Source organism: Physella acuta, unplaced genomic scaffold, assembly GCF_028476545.2.
Source record: "Physella acuta isolate Inbredline_101_S28 unplaced genomic scaffold, ASM2847654v3 ptg001545l, whole genome shotgun sequence".
NCBI lineage: Eukaryota > Metazoa > Mollusca > Gastropoda > Physidae > Physella > Physella acuta.
Window position 1 is genome coordinate 179,650 of NW_026733060.1, and position 11,319 is coordinate 190,968.

An 11,319-nucleotide genomic window follows, 5' to 3' on the forward strand; every position below is an offset into this window, starting at 1 on the left:
TTAGTTAACCACACTGTAATGACTAAATTATCCCGTTGAACGCCGATGTCACAGAAACAGGTGAACTCAACTTTAACCTCGAGTTAGCGATTTACAACATACAGTAAGTAGATAAATATACTTAGTCGTGCTGAAGATTTTTTTTTCATCAAATATGTCTTAGTTTGTGTAGACTGAGGCTGCTCATTTTAACATCCAGGGGTCAAAGGTCGCTTCTCAGTGTAGGATTGCAACAAAATTTATCGAGTGCATACACCATTAAAACGTTGCATGAAATTATCAGACAAATACAAGTAGATATTGTTTTACAACGTCGGCACAGAATCAAATTTGTAGGTGAAATTTATTGCAACTTACCTCCCTGTAATTATGACTAGAATTTGACATTAATTCTTGCCATACTTAACAGAACAAGTTAAACGTAAAAAAACTAAATTCCAAGTCTTGACAATAAACACCTCTGCGTAATTCTCGTTTCGCGGTTGCTGCGGGCCCTCCGAGTGTCAAGTGTTACGTAACCGATCAGAATTTAAAACTAAGGGAGGTTCAATTCACCCAGGGGGGATAACTCTCTCCGTCTTGGAGACAACTCTGTCTGTCACCCGGGGGGACAAAAGCCTCGGTTGTACAACAGGCATCTACGGAAACCCAAACACCGACCATCTCGGCGATTTATCACCATCTTTGTCAGGCGTTCCTGTCGTGGCACCGCGATTTGCGGGACGCCCGATGCAGTACCGGCCGCTAATGAGTCGGGTCTACCTCTCCGCCGGAGACCCAACACCGCAACCCCCGGGTCCCCCCTGGTAAAGAATTTGTGCCGGGCTCAGGTTCTACGTCACACGGCAGGTCTCTGCGACTTACATTGTGTAACTCAGACCACTGGAAACTGGAGTTGGGGGGCCGGGGAAATCTGGGTCACTGGGTTAGGGGGCGATAAGCAAAAATAGGAAATTTGATATTAAGTCCAAGGATTCAAAATCTAAAAGAAAACTATACGATTTCTAGAGGAAAAAACATTTCAGGGTGAAACTTAGCATTCAGTAGTTGTGATAGAGGCCTAAACACACACACACACACAAAAACACACACATATATAAATATATATATATATATATATATATATATATATATATATATATATATATATATATATATATATATATATATATATATATATATATATATATATATATATATATATATATATATATATTAGAATTAATAATCGCATTATTTATACTTGCTTGTGTATATTATTATTTCTAAATTACAAATTCTTTTTAAAAAATCTAAAAACCATTTTGTTTTAAAATCTTGTGTTCAGGCGTTGCTTGTGTTTTTATATTAAAACATGCTGTTTTTTTTTACAAACCTTAACAAGACGCATCTAGAACCTCCCATACACCAGCCCCCCCCCCCCCCCCTCCCCACACCCCCATACACAATCCACCCATTCACCCCACATCCTTATCCGTTCTTACATCACCAGAGAACACGGACAATGAAACGTCGTCTTGTCTATCTACCCTTCTATCGAATTAAAAAAAAACATGACTTGAGTGCCTAGGCAGGGTGAAGCCGCCCCCCTCCCACCCCCACCTTACATTTGCACTATGAATCTATTATCTGCTGGCGAAAGAATGCCACGACGGTATCGATTTCAGACAATTCCAGCGCCGCGGCAAGGCAAAAGTGATGAGTATCGATTCCAATTTATTGTTTCATCTGTCGATTGGTATTCGAATTGTTTGGGATGATCTCGGGCTGTTCAAGGCTGTGAATTCTTGACATTCTGGAGAGGGGGGTCGGTGTGTGTGAGGGGGGGGGGGGGGTCTTGAAGAGGAGAGGGGTCTATTGATTGTGCTGTTGGATTGTGGGTGGTGGGTCGGGGAAGGTAAGAGTTAAAACATGTAGAGGAGGTTTGGTAGCGTGGAGCTTGGTGGATTAAAGTTTGGTGGATCGGTGGATTGATATTTTAAAATTATTGAAATAATGGCTAGTTAGTTTGGTGGGTTTGTTGGTGGTGGGTTGGTTAATTTGTGATGAGTTAATGGAGGTTAAGTGGATTGATACTTTGATAGATTAATGATGTGTGGATTGGTGTTTAGTAAACTAGTGGATTGCTATTTTGTATAGGCCTACAGGTGGGTGGGTGCATTGGTGGAATGGTGGATTGGTGGAAAAGCTACAGGTAGTGCGGTGGATCAGAGGCTCGCTAGGTTCGTGGACTGGTGGACCGATATATTGATGGAATGGTGGTATTGTGTTTGGTCGTATTGTATCAGTGTTTTAGGTCCAATTAGTGTGTTTCTGATATGCGGGTTAGTCGTTATGTTAATTATATATGGGTTAGTGGAGTATGTTTATGTAACCTATGACGGCCGTAGTTTGGTGTAAGAAGAATATGTAAAGCTGTTTTCGTATTGTAACCCAACTGGTGTGTAATCAGAATAATTACAGATGTGTAATCGTCCTAATACAGATTCCAGTAGTCATCGAGTTAATCAGCTACGTGTCAGCTTGCATGGGATTTTAAGTAGGGGGGGGGGGGATTAGGTGGGGGGGGGGGGGGGGGGGGTAGGGGACTAAACTGTTTTCCTTCTGGCTCGGTACGTCATGAGTTACCTAACACCCCGTGATGGATCTACCGGTTTAACAGACATGACGTCACAAAAATCTTCTCCCCCCCCCACGCCTCTCCCCGGGTGATAAGTCCACACCACGTGATACGCGTGTCCCGTGAATAATTCACCGTCTGACCAGCCGGTCAGGGTTGAGTGAGTGCGTCGTCGCCATCACCGGCACGAGCACTCGGCTCAACCGTGACGTCACTGACCGTTAGAGCCGCTACTCACGCTCAGACCCCCCAGCCCGTCCCCCCCACCCCACCCCCGCTCTCGTTGACAGATTCGATGTAAGGTCATAAAGTTTGCATCTCCGTTTATACCTGTGTTATTCTCATTACCGGTCACATGATGAGCTGTTTGGAATGTCCGCTACATAGGCCTTCTCTGGGAGATGCTATGGTTTTAGTCTAGACGTGTTATAATATTTTACTCTAAACGTGTGTAACAAATAAGAAAATAATAAATATAACAGTAGAAGTCTATTTTATACACATTGAAGACGCTTCGCGGGTTATGAAATTGAAAACGTATGTTGATTTTTTGCCCTGACGGGCCGTTATTGAAAAGGTTATTCCTATATAATATCCTTCCTTATTGAAAATGTGATACCTATATGACTATATTATACCCACCTATACGACCATAATTAGATTGTAATTTTAGACCACTAAATAATCCTCATCAACAAACCCAGCGCCGAAGCTTATCCCATTCAACGGAACAATCACTCAAAATTTAATGGCACCACCATTACAGCACACCATCTTACGGTAACATTACACAACCTAAAGATACCATCATACCATCAGACCAACATCTACCACCACCACCCCATAATCTACTGGTACCACCACCACACCACCATTAACTGGTACCACCACCACCACCACCACATACTAGTAACACCACACCACCATCTACCAGTACCACCACCACCACCATCTACCACCACCACCACCACCATCTACCAGTACCACCACCACCACCACCATCTACCGGCACCACCACCACCATCTACCAGTACCACCACCACCATCTACCAGTACCACCACCACCACCACCACCATCTACCGGCACCACCACCACCATCTACCAGTACCACCACCACCACCACCACCATCTACCAGTACCACCACACCACCATCTACTCGTACCACCACCACCACCACCACCATCTACCGGCACCACCACCACCATCTACCAGTACCACCACCACCACCACCACCATCTACCAGTACCACCACACCACCATCTACTGGTACCCCCCTCCACACCACCATCTACTGGTACCACCACCACCACCACCACCACCATCTACCAGTACCACCACCACCACCACCACCATCTACCAGTACCACCACACCACCATCTACTGGTACCACCACCACCACCACCACCATCTACTGGTACCGAGGTATCACTACAGTAGAACCTAATATCGCACCCCGGCCGACCTAGCAATCGATACTCTGCCATGACGTCATCGTGTCTCGTATTGAACACGCCAGCACTGGGTAGCACGACATTAACTATTTACTGAAATTACCACCGTACTACAATAGTACTACCACTGCCCTACCATCCTGGTACCATCGCAGTACCATCTTACTATAATATATCTACGATTGTCTATAATAGTTCAACCACGACCTACCGTCGTACTAGATTTCCGCAGTGAATGTTGTTATCCACCATCCACCATCCAACTACCATCCAACTACCATCCCACTACCATCCCCGTACCATTTATATGAAATTATAATATAAATAATTTACATTATTTGGCATCTACCACCCCGCTTACCTACTCAGTAGGTCATAAACCATTGCATTGTGCTACCACCCTGCTATCACACTCATACCATCCTGATACCAGACTGCTACCATCCTTCTACCACCCGTATACCATCTTGCTACCATCTTGCTACCATCCAGTTTCCATCCTCATACCATCCTACTATCATCCTCTCCTACCGGTCAGTGGCTTGCATTTGTCTGGACATCCACCCATCAACTCCCCCCCCCCCACCTCCACTTACATGTCCTGTCTACAAAGATTCGCTGTGGTACTTTCCGATTAGCCCTACACACTCATAAGTATTTCCGGCAAAACAGACACCGTCATTCCAAACCCAATCTTAAACTGTAACCTAAACCTAACTGGTATCTTCGCTCTAATCCTGATATCTTCACTCTAATCCTAATCCCAAACTAAGCCTCACCAGAAAATAAATATAACCACTAGTTTATAAACTCGAAACAAAATACGCCTAAATAGCTAAATATCCACTACATTAACCATAGCCATAAGTGGGTACGGCTAACGGAAAACCCAACTGTTCTCCTGTATACACATTCCGACCCCACCTGTCTGTAAGAAGTAAAATCAATACCAAGCGATCGATTAACTAAAATGATGTCAACCTGAGTCTACCTATTGCTGTCTTGTAGTCCTACCTCGGGGGCCTTATAAAACACCTTTGAAGTTATAATCCTATTTCAAATTAATGTGGAGTTTAATTGATAGTTTACATCTATATGAGCTATGGGGTCAGTCATTTAAGCCACATTTATGGGGTTATAATCCTTCTTTAATGAGTGCAACACACTGAATTAGGTTTAGAAAAAAAAGTTAAATTATTGTCAAATGTGTCAGCTATATTCTTAAAAAAAATTTTAATAGGATGCTTTAATTTTTTTTATTCAGTTTAATTTATATCTAGTTGATATACGTTGCATAATATTACATTTTTAAATAATGCCTATCATAAACAGTGTGAATATTTTTGGATGATTTTTTTTTTTTAAATTTATGCTGCAGTAGATTTCGATAAATCATGAATACATTGTCATGCCCATACACATATACATGCTTGATGTCATTTAGGTCAGGTCAAATGTCATGTATACATGACATTGTATCAGTATTATACTCCAGGTAGGTAAAAAAATGTTATCAGTAACGATTTTTATTGTGATAGTTTTCTAAACAATAAAAAGTAGATAATTATGATAATATAAATGATAAATAAATCAGACCCTCTCTATGATTTGAATAAAAAGTAGAACTAATTTTGACTTTAAGGGAACAACTAAAAAATTATTGTCTTTTTTTTTAAATCTTTACAATCAAATACATTAATATTTATATTTTGTAATTATTAATGTATTAATTATTTTATTTTTTAATTTTAATTTTTTTTTAAAAAAAAGCTGAAATGGAAAGATTTTGGAAAATTAAATGTGATAGAAAATGCTAGTTGAAGTAGGCTAAATCCCTCACTAGGCTTTAGAGCCTCAGGTATGGATGGATTAATGTCGTTTGTAATGAGTTTATGTTTGGTTAATTAGTATGTAGGCACATATTTTGGAAGCAATTTGAAAAAAAAATATTTTTGTTTATAATTGCGTAAAGAAAAGCGCTGTTATATCGTTGCATAATAAAAATATGTTTTTTCAATGATCGTAACATAATTTAGCTAAAAGAAAGAAATCGAATTTAGGTAAAACAAACAAATGGGTAATGTAGAGTTGAGAAAAAAGAAAGAAATGGATGATATAGAATTTAGTTAAAGGAAAGAAATGGATGATATAGTTGAGCAAAATGGAAGAAATAGATATAAAGAATTAAGCTATAAGAAAGAAATTAATGATATAGAGTTGAGCTAAATGGAAGAAATGGATTATATAGAATTTAGTTAAAGGAAAGAAATGGATGATATAGTTGAGCAAAATGGAAGAAATAGATAATAAAGAATTAAGCTATAAGAAAGAAATTAATGATATAGAGTTGAGCTAAATGGAAGAAATGGATTATATAGAATTTAGTTAAAAAAAGGAACGTGAAATGAAATTCAGCTAAAAGGAAAAAAATGGGTGATATGGAATTTAGCTATAAGAAAGAAATGGATGATATAGAGGTTAAAGAAAGAAATTTTATATAGATTTTCTCAAAAAGAAAGAACTAATGGTACACAATTGATCTAAAGAACTGAACTGGATACATAGAAATGAGCTGGTAGGATATTTTCAGGCAAAAATTGGCCGTGTTTATTTCCATGGGCCTATCCATACCAGTGTGTCGGCATGTCGGTAGGTGATGTGTCGGTGTGTCGGCATGTCGGTATGTCGGTGTGTCGGCATGTCGGTATGTGGTGTGTCGGTATGTGGTGTGTCGGTGTGTCGGCATGTCGGTATGTGGTGTGTCGGTGTGTCGGCGTGTCGGCATGTCGGTATGTGGTGTGTCGGTGTGTCGGCATGTCGGTGTGTCGGTGAGTGCGTGCTCTCGACAGTTAACGTGTGCTCTGTGATCACTCAACCGTGTCCAATGACAGCCGAATCATAAAATATGACAGTCGGTTTTTTGTGTGTTCCGCTATTTTTTTGGTAACTTTTCAGTACATCCTAGTACCCCAAGGGGAAAAAGTACAGTAACATTTGGCGCAAAATTAAAAGAGTTGTATTTGGATTTATACTAAAGTTCATTTTTTAACACACATAATAAAAAGTCGTAATTCTGTTTTAGACTTTATATATGTATTATATATATATATATATATATATATATATATATATATATATATATATATATATATATATATATATATATATATATATATATATATATATATATATATATATATATATATATATATATATATATATATTGTGCCATTTAGCATACATATACGGTGACACAAGTTTTAACAAATTACAATTTACATGTGTGTGATTGACAAGAGCTAGTGTAAAGCAACACATCCTAGACCTACTTGTACACCAACTAGTAACACATCTTAGACATACTTTATACCAACTAGCAACACATTTCAGATCTACTTGTATACCAATTAGCAACACATCTTAGACATACTTTATACCAACTAGCAATACATTTCAGACCTACTTGTATACCAAGTAGTAACACATTTCAGACCTACTTGTATACCAACTAGCAACACATTTCAGACCTACTTGTATACCAACTAGCAACACATTTCAGACCTACTTGTATACCAACTAGCAACACATCTTAGACATACTTTTTACCAACTAGCAACACATCTTAGACATACTTTTTACCAACTAGCAACACATCTTAGACATACTTTTTACCAACTAGCAACACATCTTAGACATACTTTTTACCAACTAGCAACACATCTTAGACCTATGTGTATACCAACTAGCAACACATCTTAGAACTACTTGTATAACAACTAGCAACACATCTTAGACATACTTTTTACCAACTAGCAACACATCTTAGACTTGTATACCAACTAGCAACACATCTTAGAACTACTTGTATAACAACTAGCAACACATCTTAACGGTAAAGAAACAATTTTGTATGTGTACTAGTATGTAAGGTTTTAAGACTTCTGATACTACTGTGTGTAACAATAATTCATGACTATTAGTGAAATAATTTTAAACTGCTCTGTTAGACATATTATATTATGAGTTAATGAAGGTTCGTATCCCAAGTAATATGTAAGTAAATGGTTGGAGATTATGAACATTTTATAGGTTAAATGTGAATTTTTACTGAACATGCATTTATATTTATGACTGGCCCTGTCGGTAGTGTTACTTCAATGAGAGATGCACAATAAACAACTAAGTTCATTAACTCTACCGCATGCATTTTTTAAAATATTATTTTGTGTATTGGTACTAGTTATATATTTTTTTTTTAAATTTCAACTCTTTTTATGACACAGAAATTTTTAAAAAAGTTTATAAGATAAATTTTAAATTTATTTTTACATTTTCATTTTTATCGGAGCTATATTCATCAAATACGCAGTGCTAATATTTGAACCGGTAATTTTAGTTTAAAAATGTGCGTCAATTTGAACAGTTAATCCCAACGTGCTGTGGAGTTAATGGCATAATTATTTAATTAATCACCCTTACTTCGTCGTGATCTATCTCATAATAACATCTTGTTTTAAAATAAAATAATTATTTATCTACCCTATATTTCAAATATATTTTGTATATCTATTTCAAATATATTTTGTATATCACATTACTGCAGTATTTTACTTGAACAAATTGAGAATTATTTTATCTATCAATATATATTTATACATATATATATATATATTCAAAAGTTTTTAATAAGGTTAATAGTTATACCCTTTATTATAATAAATTAATTTAATGTGTTATTATTAAATAGGCCTATATTTTAAAAATATTTTTTTTTAAATCTAAGAAATTCAACAAACAATATTTTTAAAATATAATCATATTTTCAGTATAAAAATGTGAACTCTACTTCACTTGCCCCATAGACCGTCAGGTTTAAAAGTGAAACTTTACTTTTTACTTTCAGTATACAAATATGAAAAAAAATCTTTTGTTGAATTAAGGTTATTGTTAACGATTTTTCTTTCCTTCAAAAAAAAAAAAAGAAAAAAAAAACATTTGAATTTTAATGTATAAAAATAAATAAAGTTTTGTTTTATAGTAAAATGAATTATAAGTTACATGACTTATTAAAATTATTGTAAAATTATTTCAAATTTAATTTTAATTTTAATCTAGGTAATGAGCAGTACTTTTCTGCATTTTTTTTAATTAAAGAAAATCAAATTCTAAATACTAAGTTTACATTTAATTGCTAGAATTGTATGTTATTATTGACATTAGTTTTTATTATTACTAAAACATTTTAACGTTCTTTTATAATCAAATTCTCTAAAATGGAGTAAAATTAATAACAGTTAGGAAAAACCTGAATTGTTTTCTAAAACGTTCAAATAAAAATGCGTTCACTTTCGGTAAAAGAGACGTTAGATTGTGTTCTCGTAAAAGCGAAGACGAAGACAGCTTCACGAGCGGACTCGACCCAAACTTTAAGCGAAAAGAAAAAAAAAATGTGCATAAAATGAGTCGTAACAGTCAATGTTTAACCCCCATCTCCCTAAGACAATCGCGGACCTCCGAGTAGACGGATGAAACTCATAACTGTCCTCCTAGGGTTCACGCTCCGGGTTCTTTCGCTGCTCCGAGGTGGCTCATTGCGAACCCAACCCGGGGAAAATAGACAGTGTTTACTGACATTGCTGTAAAGACAGTGTAAATTGACACTAGAGTTGTAAAGTGTGCACGTACCTTTCAGTGTAGTTCCATAGTTAAGTTGATGGCGCGGCGGTGCTGTTTGTGGCGATGTTATGGCCGATATAATGGCGATGTAGTTACCTTTTTATTTTATTCGTCGTATAATTCCTTCCAACGAGAGGATCTCTGTTAACCCGGGAATTGCGACGAGGGGTGGAATTAAAAAAATTTCTGTCTTGAAGAATATTTTCCTGGTAGTTCTAGAACTACCGTAATTTCTGTTGCAGTGTTGATAATATTTTTCAACAACCGACGGCTGATCTTTGAGCTGGAATTAATGTCGTAGGTGCCGGTGCGATAATCGTCTGGTAGATGTCACAACAAGTGAGGATGTGAACGGCAATGGGTGGCAGAGAGAAGGGTATCACAGCAACAACGGTGTCGACCACATAAATTTCCCTGCGTCCTATTTTACTTCTGCTAGCCGTAGTCGGGGCATGAGAAACAAAACCAACATGGCGGACATCAAGCGAGTGTGCTAGTATTGATAAACCGTCCCGTCTAGAATTTAAAAAAAAATACTTTAGTGCTTTTATGAAATCATAAATTATATTTAACACATCCAGTTATTTTAGACTTCAATATTTTTTTTAAACCTGTAAGTAGAAATAATTGTGGTATCGATATTTGAAATTATTCAACTTAAACTTTGCCCGTACTTCCAGTGGTATCGCTGGTGTTTCGAAGAATCGGATAAAAATATACTGCGTCTTAAAGTGGGTAATCAATGTGCTGTGTCCGGACCAGCAGCCGCGGTGAAAATTGACGCCATCACCCGCGAGACACAGAGCAATGGATTGAGGTCAGGGGAGAAAGGGGGCGGGGCTACCAGCCAGTCTATCGTCACGCCTCTTCCTGCGCTGATCGAGGACAGAGAAGTCGCAGGTTCGAATAGCCCTGGGGAAGAAAATGGAGTTATAATTAGAATAATGATAATTTTTTTTTTTACCTTCATCGTTGGAGGTCTGTGTACTAAGGCCATTAAATTTTAAATAAAGGGATAATTTGTGAATAAAGGGATAATTTGTGAATAAAGGAATGATTTGTGATTAAAAGGATGGTTTGTGATTTAAAGAATTGTTTGTGATTTAAAGAATAGTTTGTGATTAAAAAAGATGATTTGTGAATAAAAGGATAACTTGTTTAAAATGGCTCATTTTGTTTCAATCAAATTCTAAAAAATGAACTGTTACGTCGAGCCTATTTCTCCCGTGGTTTTTCAAGGCGTCTTAAGGTATCCTTGAATCTGTTGGCTCAGATGTAGCCTGCATTACTGCACAAGTTAGGGCTAGCTTTAAGCTTAGAGGCATACTCTCTTTTATTCTGCTCTTAATAAGGGAGAATGGTGACTTACAAAAGCAAATTAGCTTGGTGACTTCTATACGTATAAGATCAAATAAGATTGGTGACTTCTATACTTATTAGAGCCAATAAGATAGGTGACTTCTATACTTGTAAGATCAAATAAGATGTGCGACTAATAAGATTGGTGACTTCTGTATTCACATTACACGAATCCAGTATGAACCCAAAAAAACTGAGTAGAAAATACACC

General features: G+C 37.0%; 1 protein-coding gene across 2 annotated transcripts in view; it reads right to left on the bottom strand.

Annotated features, from left to right (window-relative positions):
• Positions 1–10,491, bottom strand: part of LOC131928776 (homeobox protein mab-5) — an 89,788-nt gene extending 79,297 nt beyond the window's left edge. The window contains exons 1-2 of one of the 2 annotated variants that reach the window (XM_059284901.1): positions 10,424–10,491; positions 9,759–10,265 (exon numbers count right to left, since the gene is read on the bottom strand). The gene's annotated coding sequence lies outside the window, so the exon portion shown is untranslated. Of the gene's footprint in view, positions 1–9,758 lie in introns of both variants that reach the window. The other variant, XM_059284899.1, reaches the window with a different exon arrangement.
• Positions 10,492–11,319: the final 828 nt, after the last annotated feature.